This window comes from Anoplolepis gracilipes, chromosome 3 (genome assembly GCF_047496725.1).
Source record: "Anoplolepis gracilipes chromosome 3, ASM4749672v1, whole genome shotgun sequence".
NCBI classification, from domain to species: Eukaryota; Metazoa; Arthropoda; class Insecta; order Hymenoptera; family Formicidae; genus Anoplolepis; species Anoplolepis gracilipes.
Window position 1 is genome coordinate 6364736 of NC_132972.1, and position 16304 is coordinate 6381039.

At 34.1% G+C, this 16304-nt stretch overlaps 1 protein-coding gene across 3 annotated transcripts in view; it reads right to left on the bottom strand.

The window, feature by feature from the left end:
• Rho-6 (serine protease rhomboid 6) overlaps nucleotides 1-16304 on the bottom strand; it is a 168042-nt gene that overhangs the window by 148800 nt on the left and 2938 nt on the right. For 2 of the 3 annotated variants that reach the window (XM_072887768.1, XM_072887769.1), the window contains exons 2-3: nucleotides 15643-15825; nucleotides 7035-7262 (exon numbers count right to left, since the gene is read on the bottom strand). The gene's annotated coding sequence lies outside the window, so the exon portion shown is untranslated. Of the gene's footprint in view, nucleotides 1-7034; nucleotides 7263-13636; nucleotides 13927-15642; nucleotides 15826-16304 lie in introns of those variants that run through there. The other variant, XM_072887770.1, reaches the window with a different exon arrangement.

Below are 16304 nucleotides of genomic sequence, written 5' to 3' on the forward strand. Positions count from 1 at the left end.
TTTTACTAATGCGATTTCTATCGCGAATGATTTTTATAATTTTTCCTTAGTGCTTTTTGACAATTATATGCAGAGTAAAATTATCAAATCAATGCAAGATGACCAAAGATCCAATCTCGTGAAATCTCGATTGAAATTCCACTTTCGACAGATTTGAATTTTTATCTAAATTTTCTTATGTGGAATACTAAATCGTTTTTCTCCAAATTCACAATTATCTTCAATCAGCAAAATCAATTTTCTCTACCATATCAAATATATTGAGGATCTGTCAATTCATCGCGCATTTGACGGAAAAATTTTCCATTTCAAATGTCACAATTTGAAAACTCTTAAGAGTGCACGTGTTACGGTTGATCCCAAAAACATATTTAAACACTCCTAAGAGGCGCGCGGTGTCATCGCGCCTACGCGTACTGGATTTCGCCGGAATGTTGACAATTCGAAAAAAAAAAAAAAAAAAAAAAAAAAAAAAGCGGCGCGGTTGCGCGGCTCGCGTGATAGGCTCAGGAGTGGATTTCATGGGATGGTATTCGATAGTCGCGATCGATAGCTCGAGGACTGTACCGTGCACAAAGCGCGCGCGATCCAACGCCGGCTTGTTAACGCTGGTTTAACGCCGAGCAGTTGCGTACGCACGCACGCGTGTCTCTCTCCCTCTCTCTCTCTCTCTCTCTCTGTCTCCCGCTTTCTCTCTATATCTCTATTTCTATCTCTCTCTGTGCTACTCCCATACACGTATGTATCTGTGTTTACCTGTGTCCTCGTGTGCGCACGATATTTGCCATAGGAAACCACACAATAGTCCGTCACATCGCGGCTCGCCTATAGTCGACGTATGCCGATATATACGTATACATATATACGTATATACTCTTCCCTTCCCTTTCATCTCTCTGTCTCTGTCTCTCTGTCTCTGTCTCTGTCTGTCTGTCTCTTTCTCTCTCTCTCTCTCTCTCTCTCTCTCTCTCTCTCTCTCTCTCTCTCTCTCTCTCTCTCTCTCTCTCTCTCTCTCACTCTGTCGCCGTCCTCACATGCATGGTGCGTCGATGAAACCGATGCATCCCAATCCTTTCGGCTTCAAGTGTCGATACGTTCAACACAATAGCCTTTGCTTCCCTCCCTGCCGCTCGTTCCCCGACTCGACCAGAAAATTAATCGGCGTTTTGTTCACATTTTTAGATTAAACATCGTGGAATGAAACGGAAAAATATAACTGCGTTTTCGCATTCAGTGTATCAAACTGTAGTTATGATTTCCTATAGTTTTATATTGGCTCGTGTACATTTTATAGTTTGAATTTTGAAATTTTAATATTTATAACTCTCTCGCGCGTGATTAAGAATAGATATATATATATATATATATATATATATATATATATTATCACTAAGTAACAAAGTAAATCCTTTTTTATCGATCTGTATTATAAACAGATAGAAACAAACAATAACTGGCAATGAATCAAACTTGATTACTTGATGTAATCAAAGTGTCAACAAGTAAGTGATTTATTCCTTTGTTTTTTTCGCGCTTATCCATGTAGCTGAAAGTGCATGCAATTGTAAACCTGAGAATAGTCGCAACTGTATATTATAAAAGTTGCATCGGTGGATGGGTAACATCGATGAAATAAAATCATCCTTGGTGCAATTTTCGTTCACAAATCCGCTCACGAGAATTGCGCTCTTTTCGTAGTATTTCCACGATACCGAAAGAGGAAGCGCACGAATGGGGGACGCGATAAGCTGTAAAAACCGTTATAGATAATAGAGTAATATTCCTGCCATGCTTCCTGGCGCGGTTTAAAACGGGGGGGGGGGGGAGAAATAAAGCAAACGCCAATCCGTTTTTATCCCCAAATCCGCGAGCCGCGGCACAGTTTGGCGGTTGTATTCGCGCGTGGCAGAGTTCTGTGGCTACTGGGCATTTGCAGTTTTACTCGCGGATTTAGAAGTAGTATATTATCTACGTTGGCGGTGTATTGTTAAGCCGTCGCGTGGATAATGGCGCTTTTGATTCTGAATTATGCGAGACGAAATGACTCATCATCGGCAAACGAGTTTGCAAACGTATAGCCGAATGAAACATTGAATGTCATCGTTGTCGACGACGAGGAATTATTTTGTTTTAAATAACAATTTAATTGACTATTAAATTAAATGACGCGCACGTTTATTTCTCGGAATTTTGTTTTCTTCTTGCCTTTGTCCTTTGGCGCACAAATTGAGATTGATCGCGAGATCTCATTATCATTTTTCGTTCTTGCAACCATTAGTATTTATTTAACCATTATTTATGTGGTTTTTGATTTATTTTTCGGATAAGATTATAAACTTGATATGAATGTGATATTTTTTTAGAACGTAATAATCCATAAATACGTGAAAGCAGAATTCTTATTAATCTCTATTCACTTAATCCCCATGAGATTTCATTTATAGCTTTTAAAATAATTGATTCATAAAAAAACTCTTATCAATTTATAAAACAGTCACGTTTTCATTACGTATATACACGATAAGCCATTATTATATTGTATAAAGAGTCACTTTTTTAATTTTCCCTATTCATTTCAGTGTTATAGAACGAATAAAATATGTTAGCGCGACATCATATTGAAAATGTGTCGTTTACGACACAATATTCTGTATAAATTTGATAATATTCGCGTGTGGCAGGTTAATGGTTGCCGCGGTGGCTGGCTGCGTGGCCGAAATTCGATACTGCAATTCGATGCATTGACCCGATGAAGTACCGAGTAACTGTGAACACCACAGGCAAGCAAACAGTGTCCCGCTCTCAAAGTCAGGAGATCAATCAATTCATATCGTCCTTCTCTATTTAGACTGCGACGGACGGCGCAATACATTTGATCATAGTTGCGATCGAGTTTGAAATTACACTGACAATGAGCATGTTTGGTATTTCTATACGATTTACTGTAATGAGTGAAAAATAAACGTAACGATTTTGATAAACGCCGATGCGACATCCATAAAAAGGAATAGTATTTCAACAGCATATTTGATTTATCATGGAACATTTTGCACAAAGACTGTACCATGAATTTATTTTATTATAAATTTATAAAAAATGTCATAAGAGAAAAAAAAAAGAGAGAAAAAAAGGTATGAAAATTTGTTTTACTTTTTTGATAAAAAAAAACCCTCCCTTGTACGATACTGTTAGTTATATTGCCAGCAACCTACTGTAATTAGAAAAGTTTTTGTCTATTATTTTTCGACGCAGCGCGATGCATAAAATGAAGAAAATTATGTGCCATCAATTAACGTAGCAAAAAATATTTTGTAACGTATAGTTCAATTTGAAAATATTTCCCTCGCGAAAAGTATTCCTTTCTTGCAATATTTCCTGTATTCATTCCTGTACGCAAAATGAGATAATTTGCTTCCGATAATGATGCAACTCGCGCAAATTAACGAAACGATAAAATTTTTTTAACGATACTCGACTGATGACAGTATTTGCCGCCGCGATAATATACGTCAATATGTTTTTAAAAAGTGCAATGGTGCTGATGCAACTATTATTATCCAAGACTTGGATCGTGGTTCTTCGTCTATAATCTACAAATGCTTCTTTACTCTTAATCCTTAATTAACCTCAATTCGAACCAATTCCAAGCGAGTACTTTCTCAATTCTATACGAACTTTAATCTCAGCCCAACTTGCGTTCGGATAACTTTACTAGAGTGGCGATCGGGATTTTACTTTGAAGAGAAAACAAAAGCGATATCTTGGACGCAAAACAATGCAGCGAATCTGCAAGTTATTTAAGAGGGAATAATAAATATTATATGTTCGTCGTGGCTATCGCATAATAATTTGACAATTTTGTCAGGCCAAACAACAGATTTATGCACTGCTTCACAATCAAAGAGATGTGTATTTTTGCAAGCATAAAAGCGAATAACAACGCATGGCAAAATATTTTTATAGCCATTTCTGTATTCTTTTCAAAATTTATTTCGCTCGTCCATGAGAGCAGTATTCAAATAATAAAAGCACATACGCGAAGTGCGGCGGAAGGATATGACTTTTAAAACGTGCCACGTTGGCAAACATTGAGATGCGAATAACAGTGCGTAACATTGCTCATATTATTTTAATAGACTTGGAAGATTTAGAAAACCATGAAATATATTATATTTTTCTCGAATTATTTGTCGAATTTATTGTAAAAAATAATCATTCTATGTTATTTTTGTAACAGTAACTTAAAGAAAAATTTATTAAGAATAATTTAATATAAAAAAAGGGAGATATTATAATTATATTAAAATAGATATTACAATATCTTCTTTTTACGTTAAATCATTTTTAATAAAATCTTTTTTTTTAAGTTTTTTTTACATAAAACTTGTATAAATATAGCAAAAAATCTAAATTCCTAATAACATTGCCAACTCAACAATATACAAGTTAAGACAAAAAAGACATTATAGTATTTGTAAGAAAGATTCCAATTTTAATCGAATTAACATGTGTTTTCTCTCTTCATTAAATATCTCTGCTCTTGAAAAAAAATTTATTATTGAGAATTTGTATTAATGTATAATTATAATAATAAAAGAAGTTATTTCTAAATACATTTCTCTTCGCTTGCCAGATTCTAAAATAAATAATATATAATAACAGTACAGCGGAGCTTTCAATGACTTGTGAAATTGGAAGCCCTTTACCTTCTTCGGGGCACCTTTTGCCTCGAAGCCCTATAAAGCTCCTTGAATTGCTTCAACAATATTGAGTATACAACATGAGCTTGCAATTTATTTCAAGCAAAACTTCTTTTCATTTGTATAAAACTTACTCAATATTTGCATTAAAGATACCCGACCATCTCTCCTAATTATACACATACGAGAGATTTTTAGATACTAACCTTTTACCGTCAAACCATATCTTGATAAATCTGAAGAAAAAGTTTAAAAGTAAACTAGAATGTTAAAAAATTTGCATTACAAAACTTGAAATTTATCGTTGCAGTTTTATAACTTACGTGTCTTTCTTTTAAATAATTATTATTATAATTGTTAATATTTTAATTAACATCTCTACTCAATACCTCGTTTATCTTGAAGAAATTTCCGAATTTAAAGATAATATATCTTATAACATCTTCCTGTCGTTTGCAGAATATTATTTATCACGGTCGATTAATAAAATGGTACGTGACGTTTTCCCATTCTTCTCACATACACACATAAGCAATAATAACGCGATTTCACGGGCAGCGGACTAGATCACAAATTACACGTGGCTAAACTTATACGCGGGACGTAAACACGATAAATAGCTACTGGAAAATTTTCAGCAGCACACGACATCAGGGAAAGGGTCAGGAAGCACATCCCAGCTGGTGGTCGCATCACACGTGTATACTTTCCCATGCCTGACCTGACCACACCGTCGCGATGGACGCGTCGCGCGATGCGCGCGAGTATGGTGTGCGTGTCGGCGAACAGGATTTGGGAAAGTCCGGTCGTAAAGAGTAAATTACGATGCTGGTCTCGCTTCACAGTTTTACGCCGCCACCGCCGCCGTTTCTGGCGATACGTCGCGTCGTTTCGAGACGCGCCCTCGAGGGGAGGGGGTTGCAGCGTGCGTCTATCAGTGTTTTTACGCGAGGGATACACCGTCGTTCGCCGAATAAACCGTGGTACCATACGCACTGCGTGCACGTGTGATGATGCGGGGAGACAACCCTCGCGTGTCATAAATATATTACATACCTGCGAAACGAGGTGGCAGAAATACGAAACTTGCTACTCGCATATACGCGGCAAACACACGAACATGAAACATGATTCTATCATTTATTCAATTGCTGCTTAACGAATATCGCGACAAATTTTAAACACCAACGCGGAGCTTACGCATCGTGCTGATTATTAAATAATACGTATTTTCTCGCTCGTATAACTCTGAAATAGTGTTTTACGTGAAGATTATTTGATTTTTAATTCTCTCGCGTTTTAATTTCTATTTTATTTTTTTTTAATCGTATAAATGAACGGATAATGGAATTGTTGTTTTTTATTATATTTTTATGCTAGAAGATTAGCTCGCAAAAACAACCGATAAATGCTCAAGTAAGGTAAGGTTTTTCACAGCTCGTTCATAAACCAGGTATTAATATCCATGTTACGATTCAAAGCAAGTTTTTTTTCCACAAAGCTGATATATTTCATTAATGCAAACATTAGTACAACCATATGTTTAATCACGTCTTCCGTTTCTTTCGTTAAATAGAAAAAATTCTGTGGAAACATTTCTTGAATATATGTATATTTATCAAAGCGTTAATATTCCATGATATTTTTCTGTGTTTTATTAGACAGCAGAATATCTTTTATCAGAATAGCTTTTACTTTATCCGCCGTAATGAGATTATTTTTTTCTCTTTTATAATTATTCGTTTTTATTATTTTAATTAGATTCCTACTCATATTTTTTGTTTAATCGTATGCAGAATAACAACATTAAAGGAAAAACTAATGTCACTAGTCAGACGATCGTTTTACTGAGCAATCTAGCATTTCTTGTTGTAATTGTTAACTAAATATTTAATATTTAAATAGAAATATGATTATATAAATAATTTTATGATGTAATTAGAGAAGATAATTACTTTTATAAGAATATTAACAAATTGGTATTTTATTTTAATTCAAGCTATATCGAAATTAAAGAATTAAATATATTTCGTTAATTTAATGCAACTGTTTAAATCGTAATCCCGATATTGATACGTGATGTTTTTTTTTTTTTTTTTTTATAACAAATACTTAATACGTCGTGTTTTTAATTATATAATTACACTTTGATGTTTGCGCTTTTTTCTTTTAACAAGTAATCTGCAAGTCGATCAAATGCGCATTCATTTCGCACGGAAAAATATGCACAAAAGAAATTCGTTCTATTAACATAAATCCATGATATTCTTTCGGCACAATGCAGCACGAAAACATGTCGTAGATCTTATACATATACATGATGCTTATACTCACCTGTGTGTAAGTAGACGAAGAGAAGCGGAAATTCAAGGCGAAAAAGAGAATAGTGAGCAGCTCAAAATTCAAAGACAGCTATCCACTGACATCTCCTGTATTCCGGCTCCGTGTCTTTTTCCCCTCTGGAGAAGGAATGTTCTTCGCGTCAATCGCTGAAAGGTTTCCCCTAATGGCTGAAAAACTTCGCAAGACAGACGCTCCCAGCATGAAAAGAGCTCTCTCTTTCTGCAAATTTAGAGAAAAGAAACAATTCTATAACAAAAAGAGAGTCTTTTTTACGCAATTTATTTACAGAAAGTGAAGACAAAATTCGGATCTGTTTTTTTATTTCCTTATAACCAAACACAAATATATGCATATGACACTAAGATATATATATTTTTTTTAATGACACAAAATTTAATAATAATTATACTATAGTTAAAAATTATATTATTTCGTCATAATTAATGTTTGACCATGGATTAAGTAATTGTCGACAATATAAGTATATTGTCGAAAAGTGTTGCAACTATATTAAAACTAAATTTAACAATATTAGTTATTGTGATTCATTAGATTAATTTTTGCTTTCGCTCCATTAATCTTTTTTTCCTTTAATTGAATAAGGAATTACGGGAATTATATCATGAAACATTTCTCGTATGAGCGAAAAAGACTTTCACTGTATATATACATCTCGTTATCTCGTTAATCACAATATTATAGAACATTTTCATAAAGTGTTCTAAAATGCGAGCAAGAAAGTTGGACTTTACACATTATACGTTATATGGAGACAAAAGCATGCGATATGCATCGCTAAAAAGTACAGACGGTGCCGTAGCGTCGCTGAAAAGTAAAAAGAAAATTAGTGAAATGTGATAATAGCTACGCGAATTTTCCCGATGTTGGTAAAATATATTTTCCCCGACCAGAACATTATTCGCCACAACTTATGTATCACGAAGAAAATGCGATAGGTATATTTCTTCTATAGACGCGTTTGTTTTTCACATAAAAAAAAAAGTCGGAAAAAAATTTGTACCATAATTTTGCGTAACTAATTTCTTATATCTAAATGTAATAATTACAAATTGACAAATGTTATATGTATGACATTTTCAGAAAATATTTCTTATAATGCTCTTTTAACATGGGATGCTATAATTGGACTAATATGACTCATCATTATAATTAGATGATCTTATTAGATTAATTAGATTAAATTAAGATTAATAAATAATCTCGATCACTGTTCTATTTTTTAATTAATTAATTCTGTCTTATTTTAAGAGATAAAATTAAAAATGTTACTTTAGCGTTTGACACACTATATACAATAATTTTTGAATGAAAACAGCATGCAATAATAACATGATATAAAATGTAATGTGAGCCTTTTTTATTTGATAATTCTAAATTAATATACGTAAATATTTGCTTTTAATAGTAAATTCTTTGAGCTTTGAGTTTCTTCACACGATTATTCCTAATCAATATCTTGATAAGCCACTATCTGTTTCATAATTTATTAATTAATTTTTAATTATTATACACTTACTAATCAAATTATTTATATCAATATTTCGTTAAAATAAAGATCGCTTAAAATTGTTTAAGAAATCAAGTTTATTTTGATTCACTAATAGTTTTGAGATAATTTTAATTTGTAAAAAAATCCTTTACACTCGCAAACTCAAAAAGAATATCAATTTGATCGTGTCACATGAGTACTTTTTCATAATATGTACTTGCACAATTCAAAGTATAATGCAAATGGGATTATACTTCGAAGAATCGTTATCAGTTTCGCATTTTATTCAAAAGTTTTGGAAGTTTCTGATAAAGTATCGCGTCGTCGTAAATTGCAACACTTACCCGGTATTAGATCGAAAGATTGGACACGATTGTGTACGTTCAATGCGTGTTGATTGAGATTTATCGATGCGACGGGATGGGCGCGTGTCGTTTTCTGCAACGCGGAAACAATCTGTCTCGGATAAAACGAAAGTCTGTTGATTGAAAATTTCATGGCTACGAGTTGTGTTGCATTAAACTTTCATCACAGCCGCGCGTTAAAAGCACCATTCGACGTGCATGAAATCGAACGTATCACATCCCTCCTTTTATATTTTTTTACGAATTATATCAAAATTAAAGAAAATATCGGGTTAGAAGTCGCGAGTATGTGTCGTGAGTAACACACTGATGAGGAGTTCATTTATTCATGAAAATTAATCAAATCAAGTTTTTCTGCCAGTGGCTGATCGCGAGTTGATAAGCTCATAATGAGATAAAACGCTTCGCTCGCGCGAAGCTTATTTAAATAACAGCTCTATAAGCTCCCTTTAGCTTGTCATATTATCGCTTTCGCAAAATGACACGATTGATCGTTCCATTTAAATTATAGAGGTATCTATATTTTATTGATGTAGTTATTTTTTTACCAATTTATTTCTTGTTTTGCGCAATATTGAGAAATGTTAAAATTATGGATACAAAATTAATTTTTGATATATCACACATAAATGTTATAAATTTTTGACCAATTTCTTTCTTATTGAAAAAACAAAAATATTAAAAACTTTTATTGTAATAAATTTATTGTAATATATTGTATATCACGTATAAATGTAAAATTTATAAATTCGCTTTATTTGATAATAGACAGTTACTAGATATAATGTTAGTTATTTCAAATTTCCATTACGTTACATATTTCATTGTTTTAATAATTAATCCTTTACATCTATATCAATTTTCACTCAATTATTGTCTAGACTTTCCTCTTTAAAAATGTAATTATCATACAAAAAATATAAAATAAATTTTTGAATACAAAAGTTTAACTATCAGAGACTCTATACTTTTTTTCCAGTGTCTAGTTTATCGTTTTCATGATCCACAAAATAATCAAACGATTTTAGTCTCCCCGAATTCGAAGAAAAGGCGCCGTCAATGTGAAGTATATGTACATCAATCTGAGCGCCTTGTGCTGAAAACTGATGGAAAGTGCCGCGATAGCGGAAGCCATTTGAAATTACTAGGTAATTAATATTCAAGCTAGCCTCGGTGCGGTCTGCCCTCGTCGCTCGCCTATAACCTGAAACCTCCTCCTCCAAGAACTAAGTCAATATGTAACGCAATTACTTGACAAGCGGATGTGGTGGCTTGCTGCGGCACTTTCCGCGCTGCATCCCCTTGTAACTCAGTGTTACGCGTCTTCATAAGGAAAACCCGATGCGACACAACCCGATGGTTGTTCGTGTGCATCGCGTTATCCGTATTTGTTCCTATCGCGTGTGTTCACGCCGCGCTGGATGTTGTTATGCAAGGAACGTGTTTAACTTTAGCGAGCCGCGTAACCATATTGCCCGAATGCATGTGCAGCCGTGCGGCCTCCCCCTCCCCCCTTCCGCGGATAAGGTGATATCGCGGAGAATATAGCGGATATAATGGCTGTTGCAAGCACTTGCACTTTAGTGCGTGCGAAACGTCGTCATCGAGTACCTTAAAGAGCCTCTATGGGACGAGCGAATAAATGGGGGCGGCGAGAGGGAGACAGTCGGTAAACATCGAACCGAATAATCCAATTAAAACATTAGTAGATGGATTAATCCACGTGAATATATTTAATTCTCGCATGCGTCATCGTACAATCGTACACAGAAAAAAAGTAAGTATTACATCAAAATTTTCTGTGATGCCTATCTTTAAGGCCTATTGTCAAGGACAATTATATTTGTGATTAATATTTGGCACTGGGATCTAAATTTTCTAGAGGTATTGCTAGAATATTGCTGCTATAAATTCTATACGTGACAAACAATATTCTAACAGATACAAAAGTAGCGGTAAATTTTAACTGATAACATCTAGAAATCTATCTACATTAGCAAAATATTTTTTTGAGTGATTGTGTTTCATATATACGCAACAATTTATAATCTTCTTAGAAGAATTTAAAAATCTTAAATTTCAACAATACTATAATCTTATTTCAATATTACAATTGTCATTTCAAGAATAAAATAATTATTTTAACTCTAAGCCAATTATAATCTTCGATTTGAACATGTGTTATTTTCTATCCAACATTTTTTCCTCTCCATTCAAAAAAATTATTCTTAAATAACAAGAATATATTTTTTTTTTTTTTTTTTGTTAAACTATATAAAATGTCTTCATCCAAGCAAATTTTCTTTATTTAACACAATATAATCTCATTTCAAGATTTACATTTTGAAACTAAAGATATTGTCAAAATAAGAATATTCTTTTTTTCTGTGTATGTACAATGAATTAACTGTCAATTAATAATTATATTAGATAATGTAATAAATCTTTTACATTATATATATATATATATATATATATATATATATATAATATTTATATAATATATTTTGTAAAATATTATATATAATAATGTACACTATACAATTAAATATATGACATTTTATTAACACAGAAATATTGATAACTGTTGATAACTAACATATTATTATATGTATGTAATTATATTGTATATATAGTAATATATGCTGATTACAGTGCGCATAGAAGCAATAATATAACAATAATATAGTAATAAATTTTCACGCAACGTTCCTCGAAATGTGAAATTACTGCTTCTCCCTTGCTTGTGGAGTGCATAAATTGATTGGTGACTGATATCATTAGCTTAAGTGAAGTATGGGATATGTATGTACATCGTCGTTGGTGCATGCGCAGCCACGAAAGCACGTCGATACCGATATCACGCACACAATGTGCTGCCATATGATAAATGCGGCTGTGTACAAACGGGGAAGGGTATTCGATGTGGAATAAGATATCACCTTATAGGCGATGCATCAACCCATATGATCGTCTGACAACGGAAATTAAGTCGCTCGACATACATCAGGCCGTACATGTACGTATGTACATACATATCAGGCTAGATAAATTCGTACTTGATAATCTCAACATTGCTTATAAAGAAACGCTTTTTATAAATATACAAATTATTCCAAGAGTTATAATATAATTCTAAAGTATATATCTCCAAAAATGTGCGCGTTAATTTTAAACATTTTTTTATGCTCCGAAAAAAAAAAAAAAAAAAAAAAACATCGTTCAATCGCACTTTCCACTGCTCTCTTGCAACGTATTTTATTCTTAAAATCTCAAATAGCCAGGAATTAAACGCGATCGATTTGCGAGGTATTTCCAGCGTATTAGTGCCGAGTGATTAGACAAGGAATACACGTGTATCGATTAAAGTTGACCGGACCGCCGTGCGTTCGTGCGTGAACGTCATTCCCGAAAGAGTAGGAGACGTAACTTAGTTCCATTGAGCCGTGTAACCACGTTGCAAACCAAACGCACGTGCAAGGCATTATGGAGATTGGGCGGGAGCCCAATTTCCCCGTACAAATATCTCGGATAATCGCCGTAAAATTGATCGCCCGGACTCGTCCAGGAAGACTTCTCCGCGCGTTAACGAACGTCGAGCGTGAAAATATCGATCCTTATCTCTTTCTCTCTTTCTCTCCGGCGGCCTTGCAGTGCCGTCGGTGAAAATTTAATTAAATCACACACGTAATTTAACGGATCCAGCTGTCGCTAATAAACTCGGCGCAACAGAAGTGCTGGCCGAAAGTTATAATTACGCGAGATATGGCAAATTTAAATGAATATCGCGAGAGATGTATAGATAAACGGGGAGATTCCGGTGGGTAGGTGCATTTTGTTACACGCCTTTCATTTACATTCAGCTCTTTCGAAGCGCCACGCTCTAGTCTCTCTCCCTTTTCAGTCTATGCGCCGTATGTATTAAAATTTGACGTTGGTGGGGGATTAAAGCTTAACCGCAAGCCGGGAAATTGCCGGTCCTCTCGGATGAAATCTGACGCACACAGCGCACGACAGTATCATGACAGCTAGAAGAGCGTCCATGATACCGCGAGCCAGAAAGGAGGAAGCTATAGATACGCGAGCATTGTTGCATAGCGGCTGTGTGTCGTCCTGGACACTATTGCCAGACCACCATGCGCATGGATGCATCGCAACGCTACCCTGCGTTCATTTGGGTTGCGCGATATTTCTACCCACGGGTAAAACTAGTGTACCGTACTATTATCCCCTATGTTTCCAAAGCAGAATTGTAAAAAAAAATTTTATTAATTTTTAATTGTTATTTGTATCAACTTGAAATTTCAGATAATTATAATTGACTTTTCATTTGCGTCCAATAATGAAGAACATCGCGTACAATCATTACACAAATCAGTAAGAGCAATATTAATGGGTAAAAATATCTAGACTGTTTATGAAAAAGATTCTAATAAAAGAAAATAAATCGATAACAAAAATGATACATTTCGCTTCTAAATTTATAGCGTTATTTTAAAATGATTTTTCAATAATATATTTAATTGTTTTTCTCTTTTGATGATTTTTACTTTAGATAAAGATAATTTATAATTATAAATGTTTTTTTTTTACATTTAATTATGCTTATATTGTATATATTTTATATCAACAATCTGATGAAAGAGGAAATATTTATTTGCAATTTTATTGTTGCAATATTCAAAGTAACGTCAATGCCGATTGATAAATATTTATACCTGCATTCGCTGCAACAATCGTCGCCGTGTTTAGAAATAGAATCACGACGTCGGAGGAGGATCACAAGTTTTCGCCGTCAAAGGACGGAGAAAGCGCAGAATGGCTGGCAGTAAAGCAGGTCGTACAGTAAGGTTGAAGATCTCCGCTCTACGGGATCAGCGAAGGGCTTTATTCCATAGACCGTTCACCTGTCGTACGCCATGGACACTCACTCTCCAAGGAACGGACATACATGTGACGTACGCGTGTGTGATCGTATACGAGAAGAGAAAGAGAGGCCCATAGAAGAGGATTACTCGCGACGAAGAGGGTCTAACACTTATTGCGCACAATGCTTGACGAACATTAAGTTCGCCGTTGAGTGTTCCGATTTCTATTGTCACCACTGAATTCAACGATAAACAAATACATCGAATGCTATTCAATTCCTGAATAGAGGATGATGATCGCACGAAGCGCGCTCACAGATTTCCCATGAAAATCTTATACAAACATACAAACGAACGTTATAGGATTTAAAAGAAAAAATTTTAAATAATTTAATAATTTCACGAATGAACATATGCGTATAGAAAAAGAAAGAGAGAGAGAGAGAAAGAGAAAAACATGTATATTTTTCAATGTAGAATCAATAATTAAAAATGTTAGATATATGATGAATCACAAAATATATAATTATTTTTAGCGCTATTTATATATTTTTAGATATCTTGAATTAACTTATATCAATTTCTCATTTCGAGATTTCTATTTTCGTTACCTAAGTGTTCTAATGGAAGTCTGTACGTATAACGCGTTTTATTCATAACTCATTCATTAAAGCAAAAAATAAAGCTCTTTCGGAAATCAATATCGTTCTGCTATTATAGTATAATGCGACTATTATTCGATGTTAAAAGAGGTTCCGAGGGAGGTATAATAAAATATTTATCCTATTTCTTGTTTGCAAGCCTACCCTGAAAGATGATTTCTGAGCAGTCATCGTAAATTAAATATTTAATTTTACGAGCAAGCATTCCTTAAGAATAAGACGAGATAATAAAATACCTTGAAATGAAAGAAAGTGATGAGAATTATGATGAAAAAAACATTTTTTAAATTTAAGATTGAATTTATTTCTGCAATTTCACCTACCATTATTATATTAAGAATTTGCATTCTTGCAAGTGACAATAATCATATCTATTTAATATTATTAAGTCAAATGACAGCTTATAGAAGATAAAAGTCAGGAAAAAATCTATTCAACTATATCGATAGATTTTATTTTAACGCTACACGAGCTCGATATATTGCGCACAGTTCCGAGTTATCGTTAGAAAAAAAGAAAAAAAAAAAATATATATATATGTATATATATATATATATATATATATATATATATATATATATATATATATATATATATGTATATATTACAAAGTACGCGATAAAAGCTCTCGCTAGGTTCGTTTAACGAAGCAGCGAGTCCTGCTTCCTGCCGATACATCCTGCTCGTCCAGATCGAAATTGGACGCAGTGACGCGAATTATTATAATCCCAGCCTACTGTGCCATACAGAGATGGCGATGGCGGTAAGACCCGGGGGCGTTTTTCGCTCAGCTTGTATCGCAAAGTACGTAATATTGGATCCCCGTCGTTCTCCCATTTACGACGTTCAATTTCTCTTCCGGACTATCGTCCTCGGCTGCGCACGTGGCTGTGTACGTTTGTACACGTTTATGTCGATATATCGACGCTTGCCCGACGTCCAGACGAACCTTCAGGCGACGAAAAAAAAAAAAAAAAGAATCCGGAATCGCCCGCGGAAATATTCGCGTACAAAAATCCCATTTGTTCAATTGATACGAAAGATATGATCAACGAAAATGCACGATCGACCGAGAAAATTAAGGAAGAGGAGTCTGAGAAGTTTTATTATTTGAAAGATATGTTATTGTATTATAAAAGTATATATTTTTTTTTATATCGTACCATACTTTATTTTAAATAGAAATGAACTTACCCCTCTTTACAGGGCTTGAAGATGAGCGACAAACTCGTTGCAGCTGCACCGGCCGCGCATCTTTTCTTCAGCAGATGCACTTTCTCTTTTTCTCTTTTTCCCTCTTTCCGCAATCTTGGATTGTCTCTCGCACGTCGAATCGTACGCCACGTACGCAAGCATAAATCTGACAGTCGTAGGAATCTATGAACAAAAGTGGAGCCACTTACATGCGCGTAAAGTAGAATTTATGAGAGCCGCGGGAATATAAATGCGCGACGTATCATAAATTCCCGTCTTGGATGCCGGAATATGTACGAGAAAGAAATGAAGGAGGAGGAGGAAGAGGACGAGGAGAAAAGGGGAGGAAAGAGAGCAGTGGCTGCATATAGGAGTGCATAGAAACATGGGAGGAAATCTCTCCCTCACGATAGATCCCAAAGGATTCTAATGATATTGTTCAGGGGCTTCAAAGAGATACTTTAAGTATACAAACTAAGAGGAACTCTAGATCTTGCTTGTTGCTGCTCCAGGAATATTAAATAATACATCTATTATTATATATTAGCAATTTAATAGCAATTTTTTAATATTAATATTATTTTTAATATTCTGAATAATATCTATAAAATCATATATATATATATATATATATATATAGAATAAAATAATATATATTTTTT